This window comes from Spodoptera frugiperda, chromosome 27 (genome assembly GCF_023101765.2).
Source record: "Spodoptera frugiperda isolate SF20-4 chromosome 27, AGI-APGP_CSIRO_Sfru_2.0, whole genome shotgun sequence".
Lineage (NCBI taxonomy): Eukaryota > Metazoa > Arthropoda > Insecta > Lepidoptera > Noctuidae > Spodoptera > Spodoptera frugiperda.
Genome location: NC_064238.1, coordinates 1,123,058 through 1,136,676, shown reverse-complemented (window position 1 = coordinate 1,136,676; position 13,619 = coordinate 1,123,058). Strand labels below are relative to the sequence as shown.

Sequence of the window (13,619 nt, the reverse complement as noted above, 5' to 3'; positions counted from 1 at the left end):
TTCACAGATATATCGATGTGAAATTTCGCGTGACATCACTTTTAGATGCATTTTATACGTAGAAATGACGTATATGCTTCCACTCCTAAACTTTGATTCGTTTTATCTTAGGATAGTTATATTATAATATGACAAAATAAAACAAAAGTGTCTAATATTTTTCATTACCTAACTGACAGAGTAAATAGATCATTACATTACCAATCGATTTTTTTATTTTAGATAACGGATACCATTTTACCAGACCCATGACGTATACCAAAGACTTCATCTTGGCACTAAACCAACGAGCCAGCCTAAACTCTATGCTATTATGTTATGCTAAAATACCATAAAACAATCTTTATAGGTACATAAAAGTTGTAAGAATGAAGAAAGTAAAATAGATGGCTATCATATGGTGTTTGTAAGCGTTGCGGCGGTCTGCAATATTTCACGTTTAGACTTGGTGCTTAGATTTTGGTGAGAAACCCGCGGTTTACTTAACCGTTTGTGGGTAACACCATGTTTGGATATTTGTGTTAGGTGTGTACTTATGGATTTTTATGTATTTTGATGTGTTAGTTAAGTGATTAGCTTAATGATAGATAGAGTTTTATTATGAGGCTTTCATTTTTGTAGAATTAAAGATTTATTTATTTATTAAAGCGTTACGCACAATTCTACATTAGGCAAACTTAATGCTATTGGCGTTAAGTCCTCCAAGTATCTTCCAGTCTAACCTTTAGGTGATGCAGAAAGGAGTATACGATGGGTGCAAGGAGCGAACAATTAATTTCAGTGTTTATAAAAAAGAAATTCCAACACATATATATTACAGGATGTTTAATTTTTTACAAGTTGAAAGCAATTTTAAATCCTCTTTATTAATCATAAGGTATGTAAGAGTCGTAGCAATTGGCGGTCCATTGTCTTTGCCTACTCCCAAGGAGACAGGCGTGAAGTTGTGTATGTATATTTTAATCAATCAATAACAAAATTACTTGACGAAAAAACCCATTTCGATTTAATAATAAATTAATATAATTTTACTAATAGTGTTAATTGAATTCCACTCAATAACGACTGACAAATTAAGCATGTTAATAAATTAACGAAGATCTGCGCTGTCCCAAACCGGGTCCCATCTGTACCCAGTTGTTGGATGGTTAAACGAAAGTTTAGTAGAATTTGCATGTTGTCGCCTAACATTGTTATCGTTGTGAGAACAACAGATTGGGCTTATAAAATCCTGGCTCCTTGTTATTTTCACGGCAGGCTAACTGGTTGAATTCCATTAATGTCTGCTAACGACCGGACGCACTTTGGATTGGGGTTTAAAAGGGTTGAGTGGTTTTCTACAATCGTTCTGATAAAAGGGGATGGATGTTAAGCTTTTAGCGATTTTAAGATGTCCCATCGAGTATATTAATACCGATTTGCCGATTTACAATTTGTCAATGAACTAATCGGTGGATTAATAGTGTTGTTTGTAAATTTTGATTTGTGAGATGGGAATCTTAAGTTTTACGTAAAGATGTACATAATATTTTAAATTTTATTGCCAAGGATTTAGAGGCACTTTTTTATTTACTTATTTTTATAAAAATAGTCTCAAATAATTTCAAATATACTCTTCAGTCATATTCAACAAAAACAAATCTGAATTTAAACCCATAAGCATCATTATTTAGCATTAGAATACGAATTCTTTGAACGTAAACAAAATTTAGTTAAATTTATACGAAGGCATAAATACAAATAGGCCCCAATCGAGTTTATTCCCTTTCAGTTTACCGTTTGTTTTGATTTCACAAACTCGACGGCCCATTCGGATCCCGCGAGGAACATTCTAAACAAAACTAAAAACTAACTTATGAATATTCTCTCCTGTAGTATTAGTGTATAAGCTTAGCGGGTGTCAATCGTAGTGGAGCATGCGCAGTGGCGCGTTTAGCGCGGGCTTGCGTGCGGTCCTCAGTAATTGGCCGCACGCCGTCCAGTTTAAACCGGTACCAACTGGTTTTTGCTCCCTATTTTGGCATTTCGCGCGCGCGTGACGAACTGTCAACGATACGTTAAAAAGTGTAATACACCCTGTATATAAATTATGACTAAGTACGGAATAAATTATTTAATTTTAGTGAGTGTTTCATGAACTTTGAAGTTTGTTTCTTAATAGTTGTAACTTAATAATGTTGTATGTAAGAGTTTCTTTAAAAACTTTGTAAATATATAAGTGTGTAATGTAAGTGATTTATTTCTATATGGATTTAAAAACTGGAGGTGAGTCGATATAATTTTTAATTTAATTAAGAAAAATTTTATGACGACAATTAATTTTATGTCTACGATTTTGTTTCGAATTACAAATTACCGTCAATTATGTCATTAATTTCTACAACAACAATTTTTGAAAACCAAATTACTCTTGCACAATATTTTATTAAATTGAAAATGGAATTCCTTTAAGCTACACATGAAAAAAATCAAGAAATACATTTAAAAAAAACACAAATACAAAAACCTGAAATTACTAAAAATAACTATATCTACAACCATTTACAACCAACCACAATATAAAAAAACACTTTTTTAATGAATACAGTACAATACCGAATACAAAAAGCTCCTTACTGTATTTAATACCTGTGTATTTGCTGTAACGAAACACACAGACAGAGTATTCCCAACTTTAATTCTCCTGACCAATATTTGACATCCGTAGTGAAGGGTTCTCATATTTGAAAAGGATCTCGCTGACGTTTGAAGAATTATATTATTTGCATGATGTAATATGTGGGATGAAACCTTCAATGTAAATAAAAATAATTTACGGCTGCTGTCTGGTGTGTCAGAATATTTCGGCCCATTATTTTTTCAGCTTAGGTAACAGATAGGAGTAATTTGTGGTGTGTGATATAAAGTATTAGTCTAGTTCCTTTCATTTTATTTTTGTTGGAAAATACTTATAAAGAGATAAAAGTTTTTACAACACGTTTACTTATTAACCGCTAAAAATTAAAGAGAACAGGCTATAGATAAAAGAGCATAATTATACTAGACGAAATGTGGCAATAGACAAAAATTTAGTTTCATTCTGACTCTACAGTATTGATTTTATGTTTAATATTTCAACAAATTTTAATATTTATTTAAATGTTTCATGTTATAGTATGTTAGAAAAGCAACACGTTCCATGTCATGCTATTAAGTAAATTTTCGCGATGAAAATGTTCAAATACCTTAAAGCTCCATAATCATTAAAATGCCCAAAGTACTCTAATATACTATATTATCTACTCTAAGTACTCTTCCACATTAGTAAAGTATACACACCTGACAATATTATACAGTGAAACTTGGTGAAGTGGGGCCTGGATAAGTGAGAAAGCTCCACAACTAGAACTTATACTGAGGTCCCAACACATTAGCACTGTATTACCTCTTTGGTGCTGGACAAATCTATTGCAATAAGGAAAAAATAAATGCCATAGAACGTAACGCTTGTGATTAAAGATGGTTGTTGAATTAAACATAATATAGTTACTATTCATAAACACAATTTCTTAACAAGGCAAGGTAAGCAAATGACGTAATTTTCTTTCGTTCCGTATCAGTAGTTTTCACGATAAATAAAATAATTTTCTATAAGCCGTTATGCCAACATAAATAAAAATTCTATTATGTAACTATGAAAAGTTACTCAGAAAATCTAATAAGAATAAATAATTAAAAAATTAAACAATTGAGATAACATCGTTTCATCCTATAGTAGATTTCTGTAATATATGATTACTATAGAAATTCCAGATCCAAATAAGCAAAATGGTTAGTCGAAAAACTTTTAATCACGTAATACACATTCATGCTCGCGCCTCGTCAACTTACTAATTTACAAATGTGTAAACATTAAGATTGTATGCGAGTGCGAGCACGAGGCAAGGCGAGGCGAACGTGTGGCAAACGCTAGGCGTACCTATCACATATTTGCCTCGCTCCTTGCCTCACTATTACCACAACTTTGTATTTACGCAACACAATGTAGAATTTACGTTTGTTTTCTATGAATCTGTTTATAGAATTGCACTACATTTAATTAGTGAATAACATTTATTTCAAAACATAGCTTATTTTAACATTCAGAATAAAATATTGTCACCCGTCCTCTGTACATAGGTGTCGTAAAGCCCGAATGACAGTAGTTGTACTGTCTACTAGCGATCTCTGATAAATATATCTTTTTTAAATGCAATTCCTTTTTTTGAGGGGGAAATCATACAATAACTTCTCCCGCCTTGGGTGAGACAACACGAAATGTCCGACTCTTACTGATTAAAAACTACCCCAGTTCCTACTCCTACCTTCGAGTCGGAGCCCCGGTAACCCGCTAGACAGTTCAAGTTGTCTAACTCACCTAAACGAGTTTTTTTTTAAACCATGCTTCTCTCTCATGTAGAGGTTTACTTCAGCAATCAATTGTCAGTAGGTATCCATTACGATGACATTCACGGAATCACAGCTGAACGTGACCTCAAAAAAGATCTCTTGCGATAGACTCCTATAATTTTCAAAAACAAGCTACTTTGTAAACCAAGTCGTTAGTTAAAAAGCAAAGATCTGATTCAAAAGTAACTCCAAATAATAATGAGCTTTTCTCTTCTAGGAATTCTTTGGTTTCGCATGTTAGCTGAAATTTCGCCTGGAGTATTACCATGAAACATTAACTAGGTCTATAATTATGATAAGTGGAAGGCTTTTTAAGCGATGTTATCTCATGCCGTACAAAGCAAATAAAGTTGAACAAATGTACAACTTGCGAGAAGTTGTTGAATCAGCATTGAACCTCTTTGGAACTGAAAGCTTGAATCTGACAGAGAACAGCAGACAACGGTGCCATTTAAATTGAAGATCAAAATGAAATTCTCTGAATACAAGGAGAATTCCTTTTCATTTCAACCATTAAGTCCGGCTTAGTGCAACCTCGAGGTAATGCAGGCATTTTTGAAATAATAAAAATGCCAAGCGAAGTATACTAGCAACCGTAGGTAACACAATTTATGCAATCCTTTCCTAAGTAGTTGGTAAGTTAAATTTAGAACATCGATCGCCACCGTTCTAAGCGTATGCACATTATTTACCCAGTGCATTGTTAACTGGGTCATAATGTTATAGCCAACCTGTACTTTTTCTACCACATGGCCAAGGTTTCTTGTGTTGAAATCACAATTACACTGATATAAGCATTTATGATCATTTTATGACTAGTACTAATGAGTTTAGAAGGTGCCTAATGAAGGGAAAGAATTTCAAGGAATGAGGTTTTCTTACTTGGCTACCATTTCTTACACACAAGGTAAGGGTGCCTACAACTATTTATTTGACACTAGCTGGGCCAGTAAACTTGGTACTGTTTCAAACATTATTTTCTCACCTTTAAACCTTCCAAAAATAATTGAAATCCATCCAGTCATTATCGAATTTTAGCGATACTAACAAACAGCATATGATTTTATATATAGAGAAGATAACATCATATTTTAATATTCCCACTTCATTATTAATAACAGAAAAAAGGAAATTATGCTTCCATGCTGAAAAGTTATTCATACTATTGTTTAATGTACACAAGTCATAAGTTCCTTCTGTTATATTCCATTCAAACGCTTCATAGAACATTCAGTTCGTCGTTTCACAATTTCAACTAAGAAATATAAGACCCGTAACATCGTATTTGCGAATTTATTTCTCCCGTTCTTTGAAATACCGGTAGAGAAGGTACTAGGCCAATATTATTCCAGATATGATATTTTACGTTCCCCAAATAGCGTGTTTGAGGAAGAGGATTGTTAAACATTTTATTATTATTTTAATATTTCCATTACATTCGTCAAAATATAGGATGATTGTTTTAAATATATTTTTTTTAAAGAGAATGTGTTTTTAATCAGTCTTTTTTTAACCATAAATAAAACTGAATGAGATGCCGTAAAACATTGCTGTACGTTATTATTATTTTACAAAATGCGCATTTTTTGTTAAATATAAAGAAGAATGAATACGCATTATTTAAAATATGTTTTATTTTTACATTGATATATTGATTTTATTCTGAATTTGAATTCAGTTGAATTCAACCTTGACATTACTTTTTAACCGGACTGTATTTTTTTGTTCGGCATTTATTTTTCTCCTAATTTGATTTATTTATTCACTACCGGGATATTTAGTACGCGTAACTGCGACCCGTCCGGTATTCTACAACGTATGGTTGAAATCTCATAGCTTTCGTAACAATCGCTACATACTTAGTCGGACTATATTAAAAATATTTGCTGCGATTCCTTGTAATTGAAGAAGTACAAGCCTACTTGACTGTGTTTATGATTGGATGTAATATGTGTATTCTCTGTAAGGATTATTTATAATAAATAAATAAACAACCAATCATCTCTGGAAATGAAATAGCTTTACATAAAGTTACATACAGTTAATAATGTAGATAATTTTGGAAATCAAACAGTATTGAAATGGGCTTAAGCCTAGCCTACTTAAAATAACCGACGAATAACGAGTTCACCACAAAATTGCATTCAATTAACATTGTTCTGTCCTCTTAATAAATTTCATTTGCACGTTGATTGGAAAAGGTATAAAAGAGAAATCTTATTTTCTTTGGCCAGCGTCCTATTGGAAACTGGAGCTCATATTACTTGAGGATCATCTAACCTATCTTTTCTATCTATCTTTTTACTTTCTTGAACGCCATTATTTTAAGCCGGAGTTATAGTTTTAGAGCAAACTAATAGGGATGATGATAGGGTATGAAAATTAAATATCTTTTTAGTTAAGTAATGAAAATATATTAAAGATGTATTTTTTTATGTTGACGTATAAGAAAAAATACTTGAAAATACAATAATTCTAAATCAACTAGACGGACATTAAAATTAAAAAATAGTCATCAGGTTGATGATTTTGATATACCTATGGAAAGATGATGTTGATTATAGGCTTATACAATAATTATCTTTTGGCCTATAACCAAAGAAGCTAGAAGACTTATTTTAACGTTGTAAAATTGGTTAGTTAGGTTACACTCTATACCATATTATATAAAGTATTTAAAGATTTTTAGACCTCCAAATAACAATGGGTAAACGTTTCATTATACGCATTTACGTAAATCAATACAGAAAACTAATAGTTGTCTTAGTAATGACATGTATTATTGGTCATTTGTTTCTAAGTAGGTACTTGTAAGTGGTCCAATTAACATAAATGCTTTAACTTTGACTTTGACATTGACCGTGTTATTTTATATGGTTTTACAAATATATAAGAATTAAGAATAGGAGAAAGGAAATAGGTATATAACGTTAAATTGTTGATAGACTACTACAAAATAAGATTAGTCGCTAAACTGTAGTTGGTAGAGCATCTATTACCATTAACATCTTTGATACTCATAAGATTGATGATGGAGTTTCTCTATTTGAAGTTACACTTTGGAATGAGCACCTAGCTTCATTGATAGACAGACTGACAGACCATTCAATTAAACATTTAAAAAGTGCCTAATTAAGGATAAATTGAAATAAATGGTTTGACATTGACATTGAATTGTTTTCATCGATTAAATTTTATAAACATCTTGAATCAAAGAAACATACGTACATAATATACCACCACGCTTCTCTCACATAAGGGTAAATGACACGATTCTGACCCATTTCTTTCGTTTTTATGACCCATCTAAAATAAAACAACCCTTGTATAATAAGATATTCAAAGTTTCATAACAAAAATAAATATTTAACTAAAATAGAGAACACTAATAAACTAGTCTTCAAGCTAGCGTGAAAATATGTCCTAACACTATTTTCTAGACAAGGCAAATAGTCTAGATTAAAAGACAGAGACAAATACATTTTAGGACGCGGAAAATGCGGCTGTCTCGCTCTTAATGTCTTCTTTCTTCCTAAACACACGAAATGTAGGAACCTGGCTTTAATTAAACTTGTCGCCTGATTTGTTACTTTTGTGGTAAGGTTAAGCTACGCTTGTTAAGGTCTATTTTTGGATGGGTCGAACTTATCAATAGTATTTGGAGCTGTAGGCGGTATTTAGTAATACATTTAGCTATTGACTAACGCGAATAGTTGTCCTAGTAATAAAGCGTTTAGCAATCTTGACTGCGCCGTTGGAGTGGTGGCTGGGCAACTGACTGCCGTGCTACGTGTCGCGGTTTTGATCGGGGTCTAAGTGTCATGTGTATGTGAAATTGTATGTTTGTAAACGCACCCACGATACAGGAGAAAATCCCAATGTTTTGACGTTTAATATATAAAAAAAAATGAAATTGAATTGAATGCCGTGGGTGTGTTTTTGTGTAATAATAACATTATTTAAATAAGGATAAAATATATAACTTATACAAACATATATGTTGTTGTGTTCTGAAGCCATATATAAGGACTTCTTTATAATAATTCTTGGAAATTAAGTACTTGTAGGTAGATCCTCCGAATTTGTAACATTTTGATATAAATTATTGCAAAAAATTGGAACATTACGATAGCAAAAAATAAACATTTTCAACAAGTCTAGACAATAGCTGACGTAATTAGAACTTTATTGTGGTTTAAGTAAGTTTATTTTGGCTCGTAACTATCTTTTATCGTGTTAAGCCTGAATAAAAACTATGCTTACTAAAGACATTTATATGTTTTGTTTCATATAGATACATAGGTAACTTGTATTGTAAAGTTTAATATTATTACCTATATTTTGTTAAACTGTATGCAGTCGTGGTGCCCGCTTCTCATGGATGAGAATTAAATACTTTTCAGAAGATAAGGAAGTACATATATTACTTTTTAAAATATTTAGACATCACCGACAAACAGTGAAGGACAACATCGTGAAGAAACTTGGACTTAAAATTTCTAATTACAAGTTTGAAATCGCTAACCCTCATGGAGCAAACGTGGTGATAAATGCTCAAACCTTCTCCTTAAGGTCTTTGGTCAAGTGGCCACTTACAGACTGTTGATGTGTGTGTGAGGTTAGCACATTGAAAAGGGAGACCTCATGATCAGATATTACAACCACTCAACCGAATCGCCAGACAACGTATATAAAGCCAGACTACCGATAAAACATCAAAGGCAAAATCCCCCAGTATAATAACACAATTCACGTACAAAGTGAAACAGGGACTTCCTTTTAATATCAAACTAATTTAAGCTTCATTAATAAGGCATAGCGTTCATGAAATTTATTGGAATTCAATTTTGATCGAGGACTGAGCCCGACTTGGAACTAATAAAGCAGTATAAATGTTAGCAGATTGGTAGCAACTTAATTCGATTAATGGTCTACCATTGGAACTGCTAAGCTATCGGATAATTAGTTTTATTATTTACTAATGTACGGATGTTAATCATCATTTCGTATTTTGTAAAATCGTTTTTAATAAGCTAATCTGAAATGTTGGTTTTGGAACATCATGTAGATAGACACACGTTATTACTTTTTTATGAAACACAGTAATGACATTACTTTTCGCTAGTTACACATGAATAATTTCCAAATAGGTTACATGAACTCACTTTTATACTCAAAAATATTAGATACTTATTTTTTATTTTGTTATAAAATAACAATATCAGATAAAACGAATCAAAGTTTAGGAGACATTTAATAAAATGTACCTAGAAGTGATGTCATTCAATATTTCAAATCGATGAAATATATCGATTTGAAATTAAGTTCGAAAGTATTTGTTTCCGGCCGAAAGTAAATAAAAAATACGTGCCTTTTCATTGCCTTACTGACAGACTAAATAGATTTTTATGTTTCAAACCCTATTATTTTTGCCTATTGCAACTTTTTGACCAACAAAGCACTCTGTATAACTAAACTTTGAAAAACAGTATCACACTATTATTACAGCATGTCAATACAGTATCTAGGTGAAACAAAATAAATATATCAAACGATATTACGTTTCAATATACACTTACATTACGGTAGAAAACGTCGAAATGATTAGTGGTAGGAATAGAAATTATTGTGTATGTCTAATAATAGTGTAGACATGTAGTTACTATAGTGGATAGTGGAGGCGGTATAAAAATGTATGGGGATGGACACGTTTCTAACTATGACGCTGAAATGAATAGGTCGCTTTGAAATTGTTATTTAAAAAAGTAATTGTTACATACCTATATGTTATGATTATTCTTCTAGTTTGATTTTTTTAATCGATTTGTAAAATGGAGGTTCTCAGTTTGATCTGTATGTATGTTTGTGCGCGTTTAGCTCGCGTTAGTCTGAACTGATTTGATGCAATTTTCAGTATAATATTTTTCAGGCTTAGGAGAAGGTACAGATTTATCAGACTTGAAAAAATGGGGGATCACACTTTAACACGTGATTTAAGTATTGTCCCCAATTAGTTCACAGTTGACGTCGAATTTTTTAATGTAATTTTTTATTATAAGAAGTACTAAATATAATAACCATTTTACCTTATCAAATCATTCACAGTTCTTGTTAATATTAATGCTAACCAAATTTGTGCATGCTTAGTGTAAATTATTAATCAGATGTTACTGGATACAATAACCTCAACATTAATGAGGTTTGAAGTGAAATCGATCAATCACCATTCAGAGACTTGTTTCGCAAATTGAGTAACACTTTAGGATTTTTATTATATTGCGTATGGTAGAATAAAATATATTTGGTATATTTTTTACTTTCTTTCAAATTTTGACAAACTTTCTTTTGTAGAGGTATAGGTCAGTTCTGGAACTCTCAAGAATTAACTAAAAAAAATCGGTTTACTAACGTAAATATATGGAGAAAAGCTCTACCAGTTTCAAGCCACAAAAGGACTCTTCATGAGCTGCGAGGGCAAACGCCGCGTCGTCACATAGCCTAGCCTAGTAGAGTAGGCTGCTCGTGCTCGAGACCCTCTATGACTCGAAACTAGTAGAGCTTTTCTCTATATATTTTCGTGAGTACACCGTATTTTATTAGGTAATTTTGTCTGTCAAGAATTGTTGATGTATATTCAGACTAAAATATTGCCAAACTCTTATCTTGATCTGATCTAATCTTCACGGCTACATATACAATATTCAGAAGCATTTTGATGTAATTGGTTCTCAATTATTTTGTGTTACTACTCCTTTCGAGAACACCTGTGACAGGTATCGATTGTTCTTAAATCGAATTATCTTATCGTTATTTTATTGGTTTTTGCGCGCGCCTTTTTTATGAGAATTCCGTAGAAATACATTTTTAGATATTCTGTTTTTAAGGCTATACATTTTTTGCCTCTATCAAATAAGTACTTACCTTAGTCGAGTCTTACAACACTTAACGCAATAAAAGGATACCTACTCTACTGTCACCATACGGTATTTATCTTAGAACATTAGAAAATTCGTTTTTAGTTTTAACTAAAATAAATTTGTATAAGTTTTTGCTTTGAATATGATTTGAAACGGTACAAATTGACGCTTCGTAATGGCCTGAATGTTTAAGACGCCCGAATCTCATGCATCAGGGTGCGGGATTGTTACCAACGGCCAGTACTAATGTGACTTTTTCCAAATGGTGCATGAACACATCGTGAGTAAACCTAGGTGTATAATATCTAATTATAAGCTTGAAATAACCAACCCGTATTGAGCAAGAGTGGCGATTAATGTTCAAACCTTCTCTGTTTGAGAAGAGGTTTTCGTTCAACAGTGGCCACTTACAGTCTGTTGATATTATGTATGTATGTATAATGTTAGCTTTGAAACAAAATCTGTTTTCAAGTCTGTCTGACGTAATAGTGTTCTTCGAAACTAGTTGGTGAACGATCAAAACAGCACTGTTTATCTATAAAGTGCTTACATATCGCGTGATGGTACACACGCGAGGGGCATCACTTTACATAGTCAAACACTTGCAATTTCATACCATCATGCAACAATTTTGATGACATTATCGTACTGCTGTTTTATGGTTTAGGTTAGTTATATCAGGTCTATTTAATCACATTAATCACACTATATCTATACATATAATAAAATCGTAGAAAAGTGCTGTCTGTACATTGAAAATAAAAATAAAAAAAATAGCAGGGGTTATTGTTATGTCGATGTCGAACCCAAAAATGTAATTAACTTTTTTTTTGTCTGTTTGTCTGTTTGTATGTTTGTCTGTTTGTCTGTTCGTCTGTGCGCGCTAATCTCAGAAACGGCTGATCCGAGTTGGATGCGGTTTTCACTATATTGTGGGATGACATTTAGTGTTTGTTTCATGTCAATTTTCATAAATAAAAAAGTTATGTCAAATTAAAGAATCACGTCGAACATTCTATGCTTATACCATTAATCTCCGCAACTATTTGACGTATTTGGTTGAAATTTGGTACAGATATAGTTTAGAACCTTAGAAAGGACATAGATACATTTTTATTTCAAAAATCAAAAAATAAAAATAAGAAATAAATTATTTATAAATAATTCTATGTCGATCGTTACACGACTTCGGTTCATGTTATTGTTTTAATTTTTCGAAAAAAAGTAAATAAATAGTAAAAAGGTATGAAAAAAATAATATCAATATAATAAAACATTTAGTACAAAGAAAATGCTCTAACGGAGTATAGATAATTCTATGTCGATCGTTACACGACTTCGGTTCATGTTATTTTTCGAAAAAAAGTAAATAAATAGGTAGTAAAAAGGTATGAAAAAAATAATATCAATATAATTAAACTTTTAGTACAAAGAAAATGCCCGAACGGAGTATAAATAAATAATCCAAGTTGTCTTTATCCTCGATAGATGGCGTTGGGATCGAAATAGATCGCGCTATGGTTTCGTTACATTCATTTGGTTGGGTATCGGCCGAGCGCTTCGGTACTATCGTAGAAAAAGTGTATTATCAGTCGTATGATTATTTGTCTATAGTGGTCCTATTCTAAATTGGTTTCGTTGTATTTGTCAATTAATAAGTTTATTTGTTGGGTTTTCCTGGTTTTTTGGTTAAACTATTTAACGTAGGTTTAGTTTGATATCGATTATTAGTAGTTACTGTAGTTAGTTTTTTTAATAAAATTGTAAGTCTAATTTATAAATTAATTAGATTAAATTTAAGTCGTTTCTTTTAAATTATTTAGTTTAAGCTTGGTTATTATAGCATAGAGGATAGGTTGTAATATAGTTTCTTTTTTAATTGTTATAAATTCGTAATTCGTTAGTTTAAGTCCGTTTTTAAACTATTTTTTCAATGCCCTAAGTGAGTATACATCTATTAAATTCAAACACAGAGCTCATTATGTTGATTTTTGAAGAGTTCCCTGGAATATCTTCCACATCTCACTTTTGAAGAGATCTCGCGAGATCGGGAACTATGTGGTTAAAACCAAAAATTTGCCGGAAGTCACTATTCCACGCGAACGAAGTCGCGGGCAAAAGCTATAATATTATAAATGTGTAAGTTTGTTTGTTTGGATGTTTATCCATCGATTACGCTGAAACTACTAATCGGATTTTGATGAAATTCTGAAAATGTATGAACTGACTTAGGCGATACAATACTTTTTGTACTACGGGAACGCGGGCAAACCC

General features: G+C 32.0%; 1 protein-coding gene across 2 annotated transcripts in view; it reads left to right on the top strand.

The window, feature by feature from the left end:
* The first annotated feature begins 1,959 nt into the window (after positions 1-1,959).
* LOC118263796 (synaptogenesis protein syg-2) overlaps positions 1,960-13,619 on the top strand; it is a 177,151-nt gene continuing 165,491 nt past the window's right edge. For both annotated transcript variants that reach the window (XM_050705440.1, XM_050705439.1), the window contains exon 1: positions 1,960-2,265. The gene's annotated coding sequence lies outside the window, so the exon portion shown is untranslated. The remainder of the gene's footprint in view (positions 2,266-13,619) is intronic.